The sequence below is a fragment of the Trachypithecus francoisi genome, unplaced genomic scaffold (genome assembly GCF_009764315.1).
Source record: "Trachypithecus francoisi isolate TF-2019V2 unplaced genomic scaffold, Tfra_2.0 Lachesis_group11, whole genome shotgun sequence".
Lineage (NCBI taxonomy): Eukaryota > Metazoa > Chordata > Mammalia > Primates > Cercopithecidae > Trachypithecus > Trachypithecus francoisi.
In genome coordinates this window covers 54,545,123-54,558,249 of record NW_022681456.1, presented here as the reverse complement: position 1 = coordinate 54,558,249, position 13,127 = coordinate 54,545,123, and the positions used below count along the sequence as shown (strand labels likewise).

General features: G+C 33.4%; 1 protein-coding gene across 5 annotated transcripts in view; it reads left to right on the top strand.

The window, feature by feature from the left end:
• SYT1 (synaptotagmin 1) overlaps positions 1–13,127 on the top strand; it is a 605,736-nt gene that overhangs the window by 169,814 nt on the left and 422,795 nt on the right. For 3 of the 5 annotated variants that reach the window (XM_033221176.1, XM_033221178.1, XM_033221175.1), the window contains one exon: positions 11,462–11,527. The exons of the other annotated variants lie outside the window; for them this stretch is intronic. The gene's annotated coding sequence lies outside the window, so the exon portion shown is untranslated. The remainder of the gene's footprint in view (positions 1–11,461; positions 11,528–13,127) is intronic. 5 annotated transcript variants of the gene reach the window in all.

The window sequence follows — 13,127 nt, the reverse complement described above, 5'->3', positions numbered from 1 at the left end:
TAATTAATGGTGCTGGGAAAACTGGCTAGCATATGTAGAAAGCTGAAACTGGATCCCTTCCTTACACCTTATACTAAAATTAATTCAAGATGGATTAAAGACTTAAATATTAGACTTAAACCCACAAAAACCCTAGAAGAAAACCTAGGCAATATCATTCAGGACATAGGCATGGGCAAGGACTTCATGTCTAAAACACCAAAAGCAATGGCAACAAAAGCCAAAATTGACAAATGAGATCTAATTAAACTAAAGAGCTTCTGCACAGCAAAAGAAACTACCATCAGAGTGAACAGGCAACCTACAGAATGAGAGAAAATTTTTGCAATCTACTCATCTGACAAAGGGCTAATATCCAGAATCTACAAAGAACTCAAACAAATTTACAAGAACAGAACAAACAACCCCATCAAAAAGTGGGCAAAACATATGGACAGACACGTCTCAAAAGAAGACATTTATGCAGCCAACAGACACATGAAAAAATGCTCATCATCACTCACCATCAGAGAAATGCAAATCAAAACCACAATGAGATACCATCTCACAGTAGTTAGAATGGCGATTATTAAAAAGTCAGGAAACAATAGGTGCTGGAGAGGATGTGGAGAAACAGGAACACTTTTGCACTGTTGGTGGCACTGTAAACTAGTTCAACTATTGTGGAAGACAGTGTGGCAATTCCACAAGGATCTAGAACTAGAAATACTATTTGACCCAGCCATCCCATTACTGGGTATATACCCAAAGGATTATAAATCATGCTGCTATAAAGACACATGCACATGTATGTTTATTGTGGAAGTATTCACAATAGCAAAGACTTGGAACCAGCACAAACGTCCATCAATGATAGACTGGATTAAGAAAATGTGGCACATATACACTATGTAATACTATGCAGTCATAAAAAAGGATGAGTTCATGTCCTTTGTAGGGACATGGATGAAGCTGGAAGCCATCATTCTCAGACAACTATCTCAAGGACAAAAAACCAAACACCGCATGTTCTCACTCATAGGTGGGAATTGAACAGTGAGAACACTTGGACACAGGAAGGGGAACATCACACACCGAGGCCTGTCGTGGGGTGGGGAAGGGAGGAGGGATAGCATTAGGAGATATACCTAATGTAAATGATGAGTCAATGGGTGCAGCACACCAACATGGCACACGTATACATATGTAACAAACCTGCACGTTGTGCACATGTACCCTAGGACTTAAAGTATAATAAAAAAGTCACAATTATTTGACTTCTCTCATGTTAAAATTCTATTCTAGAAACTAAATAAGAACATTTTCCTTAGTATATTAAATAAATGTAAATTTTATTTTATGCCTTCTGCAAATACTTCTGATTTTCCCTGTTAAGTAATATTATAAAATTTGAGGTTGTAGTAGATTGTACCTAATGTATTCATCAGGTCTTCCATGTTAAGTTATTTTCTTGGCTTTGGCTTCTTTACAATAAAGAAACATGAATGATGTACAACACAGAAGCGACTTCTCAGGATTGTGGATAATCTGTTATAGCTTGTCAGAAAATGCAGAGGAATATTATATTTATGGTTTGAATATCCCTAAATCACCAATTCCATCCGCTCTTACTTTCTGTTAAGATGCTAATTCTTGTTAGAACCTTATTATGTAACTTTCATATTAAACACATCACAGAGTTAATCCTGGCTCTTCCTTATAGAATTTAAAAGAAAAGTGAATGCGTGCATAGTTAGTGGGCAGGAGGTTAGTAAGGTTTGAGGTGTAGTAATTATCAGACTGGGAAAGAGAAAAAATGAGACATAGAATAAGATATAATAATATTCTACTTTTGGAATTCCTAATCATGGGAAATGTCTAGAATATATGCCCACATATGGCAAAGTATCTCCTGTACCCCTTTTTTCTTTCTATTAATGGTCACAAAGTATGTTTAATTATGCAAGTTGGCATGTAAGCCTTTATGAAAATATATATGTTATCAATCTAAATAAATAAATATCATGGGAGATAATTGAAAATTTATGTCCTACATAATATCTAAATATCCTGTAGAAATCAAGTAACTTTTTTTCACATTTACATAAAAGTCAGGAGCACAGCTAGTATTAAGCTTAAGTATAATGGTAGCTCCATGATTCAACTGTACCACCAGATTGGCAAGTGAGAGGACGCTGTGTTGAGAAAGGGGACTGATTGTGTCCTTCGAGCTTTTAGTTCAACAAATATTTATTTAGAAACTTACATCTATATGCCAGGCAATGTGCTAGATACTGTGAACTGAAGATTAGTTAGATAGGGTTTCTTAGGGAGCTTCTATTGCCATAAACAACAATAACAAAAATAAATGTCAGTGTAATGCACTAAGTGATGTATGATAGAGACATGAATTTTATAGGCAGGGACCTTACCTTGTACTCTTTTTTACACCACACAACTCCTGGAATAGTACAATTGAAAACTTTGTTGATGTTTGCTTGTTTTATAGAGATGGAATTTTGGCTTCACTTGGGGCTACCTCCAGTGTATTGATAATAAGAATACAATTCACAATAATACTGTGATTTGTATTCTGCTAGAAGGGCTGAGCTTCCCATCAACCTCTGCTAACCAAGTTTGCTACTCTTAATACAGTTAGCATTTAAATGATTTCATTATGTTGACATTTTAGTTCATGTTACAATTGTTAGTAAAATTAAAAATCCATGGGATAGATGGTGTTACAAGATTCCATTAAAGTCTGTTAAAACAAATTTTTATAGGATTCTTTCCTGATTATTCCCTATTTCAAGGATATGAAGTAATTGTAATAAAGACAGTTTCTTTTCAAAAGTGATACAAACTTAAACCATAACAAAAGAGAAAATTACAATGCTAAGGGGTTCTATGGCAAATATCACAATGATGACACTGAAAAACAAAGCAAAAAAAAAAAAAAAAAAGAATCACTTGCTATAGTATATAACTCCAAGGAATTTGAATTTCAAATTGAACTTCAGTCGCTTTAGCTGAGTTTTATATCAGAAGACCAAAAACTCATATCCTTATAATCTGCCTCAAGTTGTACCTCCCAGGAAATTTGCCTGTTCTAAGGTATTAATCTGATATTTCTCTTGAATATGTTCTTTTGTCAGTAAAAATTAGTTGCTATTCACATTAGACACCTAAAAGATCAAAGATTGGAAGCTGAGAAAACAGCTCATCCATGTTATTGCTTCATTTGATCTGCTGTTATTCCATTCATTGTATCAGTTCATGGGTGAAATGAGAGTCTCCTTCCAACCAAGTCAAATAGTATCAAAATTGTAAGTGAAATTGGACTGAATTCTTCCCCTAATCTCCAACCATAGTGCACCCAATTGCTTCCTCTAGTAAAAACTTTAGTATGACTTCACTATACATTCCTCATGTAATTTGTTGAATGCTGTCCATTTCTCTCAAATATAATTATATTACTTTAAAAACATCTTTGAATTCTCCTCTAAATAAATCATTGATTTAGAATTTCATAGAATTGCATTTATGCTCATTTTAACATTAAAGAATAATTTGATCAGAATTAGGTGGTTGGTTCTTACTTATGGTGAGTTTCTTTCCTTCATCCTCTCCTACCTTTTGTCTTTTCTGTTTATCAGTATGTTTTCATCCATTGAAGGGGGATCTAGAGTCTAGTATTCTGAAATCATGGCTTCATAAGTACTACAACTTCTGAACATCTAAATCTAAGAACTAGCTTTTAAAATGTTTTAACCAAAGTAAATTTTTAAAAATTTTACTTCAGTAAATTTTTTAGAATTAAAGAAATGCTGTCCATTTAAAAGGAGTGTGACTATTTGGGTTAATGTGGTCTTTTGTGATTTCAAGTCTCCATATAACATATCTTACCCATCTCTCTAGTGCTTACCTCTTCACTTATATTTTCACTAATATTTTATAGACTATGATTAAGACAAAACATATCTGTAGACCTCGATAGCCATGTGGTTTTGTTTTGTGCCTAATGTAATTCTATGTTAACTATGTAGAAATAGATGTTCTGGAGTTAAAAGTAGCATGACAAATGTTTTGTACTTCTCATAAATTTATCCTGAAGGCAAGCCCACTATATTAAATCATCACATGTAGAGGAAGCTGTCCTGTTGATTTTGAATTTTTTAAATATAAGAATCACGCTGTTCAGGCAAAAGCCCCAGGAAAACTGATCAATTTAAAGATCTTTTATCTTGAAAATTATTTGGAAAGCCCTTTTGTTTTAAGGCTTTTGTTCCTCTAAGATTAGATAAATGATTTTCAGAAATCTAAGATACTCAATAAATTAGTAGATCTACTGTCTTTCCTTTGGGTAAATGCTGCTTTCTCCCCTTCTTACAGATGAAGAAATTAAGATGAAGAAAACTTATATTAATATAAAGGTAACATATCTAATAGGTAGCAATGAATGTCTAAAAGAATACATTTGCTACCCTCTCAAAGTCCATTCTAACATTACAGAGACTTTTTTGCAAGAGAAAAACAGGATTCGGATACAGACAGAATTGAATTTAGATCCTAGCTCTACTACTTATTAACTCAAAGAAGTTATGAACTGAGTTTGCTCATATGTAAATAGAGATAATTAACGACTACTGCACCATTTCCTTATGAAGCTGAATGTGATAAACATATGCAATCTGCTGAATGCAGCTTATTAAATAGCAGTTAAAATTTTTCAAACTATCTGGCTTCTCCATAAATAGGCCTATAGCCTCCTCCAATGAATCTCTGAAGAGGGCAATTTTCACGTGAATATAAAGGCCCAGGACACATGTGAACCAAGCTGTATTGTTGTTTATAATCTGACACTTTTTAAAAAAAGTTTTATTCTATTTTTAATTGATATATGGCCTTTTGATATACCTGTAAGTTGGTATCTTAGATAGGGATTTAAAAAAATGGATCTTTAGAGTAATTTTGCGTGAGAAGTTGATTATTTCCTATTTTATTTCTACAGTTGTTCTCCACATAGATGCCCAACAGTGGAAACCAAAGACTACTTCGTCTAGACTGTAATTTTTGTCCTTGCTGGTCTTGCATTTCCAGCTTGGCACTTTCCCACCATTGTCATCACAGGGTATGGTGCTGAACTAAACTCAGAATATAGCAAAGCACCTAAAGATGAGCCACTAGTCAGCTCAGAACTATAAAAATCTCATGCTGAACCCCAACATACCACTTACTTGTTCAATGACACACTGCTGGGTTTGAATATGGAGCAAACCAAGGTTTAAATACATAATTTTCTCTTCTTCAGCCTTAAGCATGTATAGAGAATTGCTATCCCGTTCCCTTTACCTCACTTCCCCAAAAGTTGGGAAAGCTGAGTCCATTTATGTGCATCGTTTGTCATTTAACCAGCATCCTCCATCCTCTTAGGAAATGTGCAGAGTTTAGGCAGCTACATTAGAGCACTTTGTAAAGATTTTTGGTTGACTTCTCTTTTCTATAAAGCCAACAATTATGTATCTGTTTTATCTCAACATTCTCCAGACTCTGTTGTAGCATCGGAATCTGTGTAGATACTAATACCTCCTGGAAATGAAACAATTCCTTCGCATTCTCTTTCCCTCATGCCTTCCTACTCTTCTGTAGCCTCCTTCATTTACCCACCACTTCCTGCCCACAAAGCCACCATTTCTGCCATCACTGCCCTGCCAGCTGTCTTATAGGAATATTGCCATGGTGGTCTTGATTTTTACATAGAATCATAAGAGACATTCTGCTCTGTTTTGATACAGCTGAGAAAATGATCCCTGCTCACCCCTGCTGACTCAACTGGCAAGGAGACTTGAAGCTATAGCTTCAGATGCTTTTAACGCTTTTTAAATAGACCTTTCTCATTAAAGAATTGTACAACTTTGAACCTCATATGATAAGTGTCCTGGCCTCTCTTTCCAAGAACACCTATGACAATGAGAAAACGAAACAAACAAACAAAAAAGGTTGAGGCATCACAGAAGTCCCAGGATCACTGTCCAGTTTTCATGGCTGAGAAGTCATCTTTGGCAGCTGCCAATCAACATTCCTGTCCAGTTTTTAAGCTCAGAGTATTTTCTGCTCATTTCTATTAATTGATGAGAGTTTATCTAGCATCTACTCATTTTTAGTACCAGCTTATTACAGGGAAGCACAAATATATAGTGCATGGCCTCCTCTAGTTGTCAAGACAAAACCAGCATTGATGAAACTGGGAAAATAGAGAGATCATGTGTAAGTAAGTGCTGAATTTTGCATCACAGAATATAAGTACCTGAAAAGCTTGTAGGAAAGGAAATACCTAGGAAGCCACTGTTGGTATGGAAAGCTTCATGGAGGTGTCAGTAATTGCCAGATAGGTATTGAATTAGCTCTTCATGCAATTAAATACAGATGCTAAGAATTTCTTCAGCCTTCTCTCCTCTACAGTGGTAGTCTCAATTCTATGACCCTGTAGTAAAAGAATGTTTACATAAACTCCTACCATTTTATAGCATCTTTTGAACACTCTTCATTTCTCTTCTCTTGGGGATGCTAAACTTGGGAGCAGAAAGTGTGTAGAGTCACTCTGACTGTAATAAAAAGAAAAGATAAAGATTTCTACATCTGCATACCTGTATCAGTAGTACATGTGAATGTCACTTCATGCATACAAAAACCATAAATTACCTTTTGCATTCTCTCTTTTATGTTAAAGTCCCTTTCAGTAGTACTTACTTTTCATTATTTGAATCAGTGCATTGATCCTTTATTCATCTTTTCTATTTTTCTCATTTCTCTTTATATAACTCATGTCAGGCTATTCTCTTTCATGAGAGTGTTCACAATGGCCCATTTTAATAAACAAACCTGTATACAGAAATATTTAGAGCTGGAAGTCACCTTGGAGAATCAACTTTTCCCACTCTCTCATTTCACAGCTAATGAAATCAAGGTCAAAATAGATGAAGTGATTTGCCTAAGGTTATGGACTGAATAGAAGCAGTCGGAAATAGGATTATAAGATGCAGAATTTTACTCCTGTCATTATGTAACCTTACTCATTGAACAAACATTTATTTATGTGACAGATACCATTCCAGGGTCTGGGGGCCAACCGAAGCCCCCCCCGCCCCCTGCACAATTCTGCTCCTGATATTCACATTTCTGCAGAGTTCAGTTAGATGTGTTCAATGTGACTTTCTGCTATACCTTTTGGTAAATAGTTTTGTTTCTTCATGCTTTGATAGTGCCCTTATCTTCATTCAGTCCCAATTAACTTCCCCAAGCTTCTCATTTAATTAATTCCCGTCCTTTTTTTTTTTTTTTTTTTTTTGTAGGGTACATACTGGCTCTCCTGACTTAGTGCCATCCTGCCTCATTGTTATCCCCCATTTCTAAAATAATTATTTTGAGTATAATGAAATGTTAAACATGGTTGAACGCAGTGTGTGATTATTGTAACTTTGGCTGCCAACAGATGTTTTCATATTTGTTGACTTGTATAATAAAGTGCCACAACAGAAAAAGGAGTAGTTCCTTCATCCCTGCCCCCTCTCCCTTTTAAAAATCTTTGTTGGTAAATATTTGTTCTATCATAGTGAGAGCAGACTTGTAGACTTATTCCTCTGAAATGGTTGTCAATGGTTAGACAACAAAAAACAAAAAATAGAAAAAAATTTTCTGCCCTAAATATGAGGTGCAAGCTTTTGACCTTCTACCTTCATTTCCAAGAAAGTTCATATTCTGTACCATTGCCTTCCATCCTGTTTCTACCAGCAATCCCACAGGTACTTCTAGTGGTTACCTGTAATCACAGAACATTTCTTTGTCTACTCTATTACTTGATGAATTCTTTTTCTTTCACTGCCTAATACTCTTCAGTAGTTATCCAGATAAACATTATTATCTTTTATAGCTATAGACACAGTTAGGTAATGTTGTGCTTAATGAACAAAAGAGAATAGCCACAGTTTCATGTAATACAGTATTAATAATGAAAGTGGCATTTTATTTTTGTTTAATATTTTTAAAGGATAGTTGTATGGTCTTTTTTTGGTAATGTTTATTTCTCTATAATTTTAAATACTCACAAAAAGCTGCAGGTATAGTACAGTTTCTCACATGCCCTCTACCTTGACTTACTAATTATTTACCTTTGGTCATATACCATTTTTTCTCTGTCTTCTCTCTCTCTATGTGAATATATGAAATATATATATATATATATATTTGTCCAATAGAGGCAATTTATCTTTAATATAGTACCATTATCTAAATCACAATTTATATTAAAATTTCATCTACTGTCCTAATAATGTTCTTAACAGCTAAATGTTTTATTTCCCACTGGTCCAGGAACTAATCTAGAATCATGCAGTGAATTTAGTTGCAATACAGTGCTTTATGTTTGTGTTGAAATGCTTACATTCACAGTAATGATCCGGAGAGTGTCCTTTTAAAAATAATCCCTGCTTGCTGACTGCTATTCCAATAATAGGAATTTAAGCCAAAAGATATGTAACAAAATCCCTTAGGATTAGTGATATCTGTGTTAAGGATATCTGTGCACATCAACCTTGTAACTATTTTCTAATCACAATTTTGGCATTTCAATGGGAGAGGGTCCAAGACAGAAAACTCTGAGTTTATTAATATTTTACAGTTTTGAAATTTAACCTTAGGATCAGGATTCTGCTGCCATTCTAGTGCATCATGGGTTAAAGGGATAGTGTTTATAAGTAGCCATGGAACAAGGATTCACAGTGCCCTCTTTAAAACCAATCCTAAATAAATATTTAGCTCAGCACTATGCTACTGAAGCCTCAACTAAAATCAATATTCTCCTCAAAAGAAATGCCTGATATATTTAAAAACAAAACCTGGATGTAAATATGAGTTATTTGTCATTCTTGAAAGTAAGTTCTCTTTTAAAAAGCATACAACTATGCATTTTTTTTTTTTTTTTTTTTTTTTTTTGAGACGGAGTCTTGCTCTGCCACCCAGGCTGGAGAGCAGTGGCCTGATCTCAGCTCACTGCAAGCTCCGCCTCCCGGGTTCACGCCATTCTCCTGCCTCAGCCTCCCGAGTAGCTGGGACTACAGGCGCCTGCCTCGTCGCCCGGCTAGTTTTTTGTATTTTTAAGTAGAGACAGGGTTTCACCGTATTAGCCAGGATGGTCTCGATCTCCTGACCTCGTGATCCGCCCGTCTCGGCCTCCCAAAGTGCTGGGATTACAGGCTTGAGCCGCCGCGCCCGGCCACAACTATGCATTTTTAAATGTCCAACATTAAAATGAATATAAATAGTTGTCTTCCTCCCCAAAAATACTACAAAAGTTATTTGTGTATTTCTAATGCCTAAAGCATGCAGTGTTGTGCTTAATTCTGTAAATAGATTATGGTTAGGTCTGCAGGGTATGAGCAGTTTGCTTTCTAGCCACTGTCAAAGCAATAATAATCCCTAAATCTCAGATATTTTTTTCTCCATATCAAGCCTGATTCTAAAATTGGATTAAAAAAAAAACCACTAAAAAGTCATCAGCTTTATCAACTATGAATGTATATAATACTTTGTGAAAAACACACAACCCTGCCTAAACAGATTGATGTTCTTTTAAAAGTATTGTACAAAAACATAGAAGTATCAAGCCTTGATATGAGAAAATTATCTGAGTCAGTTAATACCAATTATGTTACTGAAAAGTCAGATAGATGATGGAAGGTGCAAAATAATCCTGTGCTATGTTCACTTTTTCCTCTAAAATAAAGACAAGGCATTTGTACAGACAAGAGACAGAAATTAGCTACCAGAAAAATGCTGTGCACATCCGTATTCAGAGCATAGATTAAGAATAAAATAGTTGTTTGTCCCCTACAGTAGAACAAGTTTGCCCATTTATCCTTGTGATAGATATGCATGCAAAACCAAAGTGAAATCAAATCCCTGCAGATGGCTCATAAGTCACAAACACTGTTTAATCCTTCCCTTTGGGAAGCCTGGCCCTTGGTAAGTAATAATGCACAATGTATATAGTGTCAACTCTTCTCTTACTTTTTAATAGGATGTCTTTGTCTTCTTTAGCAGATTTTTGTCCCATAGTTCTTGTAAAGAGCTCTGTGTCACTCTTACCTTCATGTGTATGTCCACAGAATCTTGCTGTAGTTTTTGTTTTAATAAAAAAGAAGTGTCAGTATACTTAAACTATACAAAGCATATCTAAAATTGATTGTGGCTCTAAGTCATGGTTTTAGAGGCAGTCGGGCAAACCTAAGTGCATTTTAACATTGCTCTTCCTAATGCATTTTACCAGGAAACAGTTGAGTTTCAAGCAGGAATAAAGGAAAAGCAGATCTTGGAGGTTTAACTGTTGAACAGATGCAGTAAATGTGGCTTTGGAAATACAGCTGTCACTTTAGATATTTTATGCTGAGTTACCTATGTGACCCAATAGCTAGAGCTGCTGACATTAAAATATTTTCATAATTCTGTTGAAAATAGATGCCATGAGAACTCTTAAAAACAGAGTAACATACCTATTATAAGACCTATTTTATTCTTTCCTTATTTTCATGATACTTTAATTTTTTGAAGACTGAAAATGATGAGAACTTATATAAAAAGGTACTTGTCTCTAGCACCATGGAAATTTTCATTTATGAGTTGTTAACATGTCAAACCAAATCTGAAATTCCTGATATCTTTATTATATTAAAGCAATGTAGCCTCTTGAGAAGGATTTAATTTTTTTACTCTTTTAAACTGAAAGTTGATCTTTTTTATGCAATGATGTGCAATTATTTTTCCCCTAATTCCTGATGGGCTTTTAATATATACATATTTTTGTGTGTTTGTGTATACACATATCTATTAACATGTATATAAACATGTATATTTAAATACATGTATGTTTATCCTATGTACTAGAATGGTTAGTAGGTTATATCAACACATTGATTAGCTTCTGAAAATAGGCAAATATGTATAACATGTTGAAGTGTTTCTAACATCAGTGAAAAATATAAAATTTAAAAGTAACATGGGGCTGTACGAGCTTGATTTATAATAATCATATTGGTACCTGAGACAGCACCAGAAATTTAATTGACTAAGAATCATGTGATTTATTTCTTAATGAATGTAATATTCTCTAATAATGTCTGTCTAGATTAGTGTTATTCTAATTTCAAATTAAAACACTATAGAAAGCATAATTGACTTTTCACAAAATCAGTATATAAACTATCCACAGACTCTTGATCTCTAGCTCATCAAACAGCTTTAAAATCTAAACTATCTATATTATACTACATATACTAAATATGGATATATGACATTATTTTTATTGGAATATGTAGTAAAATTTTAAGTAGAAATATTAAATAATAAAATTAATGTATTTATAACAATCTGAAATGATTCTGAACTATGTGTAGTCAAGTAACCACTGTATGTATTATTTTCCTTTTAGAAAAACAAAATAATTCTGAAAGAAAGAAAACAAAGAAAAACATACTCCAGAATTCCTAATAGAACAGTAAGTACTTTAATGACACAATGGTGATAATAAATCTGTAAAATTAGAGCTTACAAATGTCTTTTATAGAAACACTAACTTTTCTATTTTCTAAGATAATAAATTAGCAGAGTAAGCAAGTTGAGCCATCTCTTTCAATTTACTGGAGTAAACTGAAAATCATTTGTCCTATAATCCGCTCAGATACGAGGGCAAAGTAATCTTTGTGACACATTTATGGAGCAGAAAATGTTTATGATGACTCCATCATATCTTTTGACTAGCATAGTATCATCTTAAATTCTAAAGAAGAAAACAGTAATAAGCTAGATGTAATCAAAGTACCTCATTTTCTCCATATGTGATAAAAAGTTTTTACTTATTTTGAACAAAATGTTAAATACTATTGATGTGCTTGGTTTATTTATAATCACTAAGTTGAAATTATTAAAAAACGGCAGCTATCTGCAGGCTTAAAATCTACACGATATTATCATTAGTACATTTGTTTCTAATCTCACAACTTAACTAAAAATGTATTTCCTAGAAATGTATTTCCTTGCTATTGTTTGATGATAATAATAGTTTCCCTAAATGTTTTCACTAAGCAAAGTTAAGTACATGTTGATGTCAATCCTTATGGTAAAATTGGTGACAAAATAAAAATTTCAAGATGCAGGCAATTATAAATTTTGAATATGTGAATATGAAGAACAATAACATAAAGAAAGAAAAGCAAAACCCATGTTTATGACCCATGTTGTATCACATTTAATACCATTGAGTTTGAAATGCAGTTTCAAACTCAGTGTTTCAAAAGTTTCAAACAAATATTAGAGTAAAACATAGTATAATAAATTAACAAAATGAAAAATCTGTGTCAATACATACCAAACTAGAGTCAAGTTCAATGGAAAAAATGTAAGTTTGATATATAAAAAGTGAAAATTTCTAAATAATTTTTATAGGATGTATACAAATTATTCTTATATAATAAAATTTTTTAGCCCCCAAAGAACTTTGATGCATAAATTACATCTTAACTTTGAATGGTTGGATATAATTAATCATCATCACGATGATATAAGTGACGTTTTTCTGAAATATATTTTATTTATTTTTGAGGTATGAGAGAGGCAGAGAGAACACCTGTTTCTTTTACCTGTCTGTCTGAAGATTCTGTATGTTACAACTTCACACAAAGCACTCTGCCACTTACTTTTTGTTATGAATGGCCATATATTTTAAATCAGAAATCTATAAAATTTATAATTCAAAATGTTTACACCGTTAAAGACTTCTCTTTGATTTAAAAAATTAACTCTAAATGTATGAAAGTCTATTTTGAGTTTTCAGAGCAGGTTGTGAGCATGTTTACCTAGTTCTGGGTACAAGGATAATTTAAGAATCAGATTTTTCTGTCATATATAACAATTTTTGAAATTCTGAAAATCTGAGTGAGTTACAAGAAATGAAATAAGTGAGAAATTTCTTTTTAACATAGAATTTTTTTATCATCTTAATACCCAACATAGCCAATGAAATCATTCAGCCAAAACAAACATTTTTAAACACCTAAAAGATTAGACTGTCTTAAAGTTTTGTTTTTATATATATAATT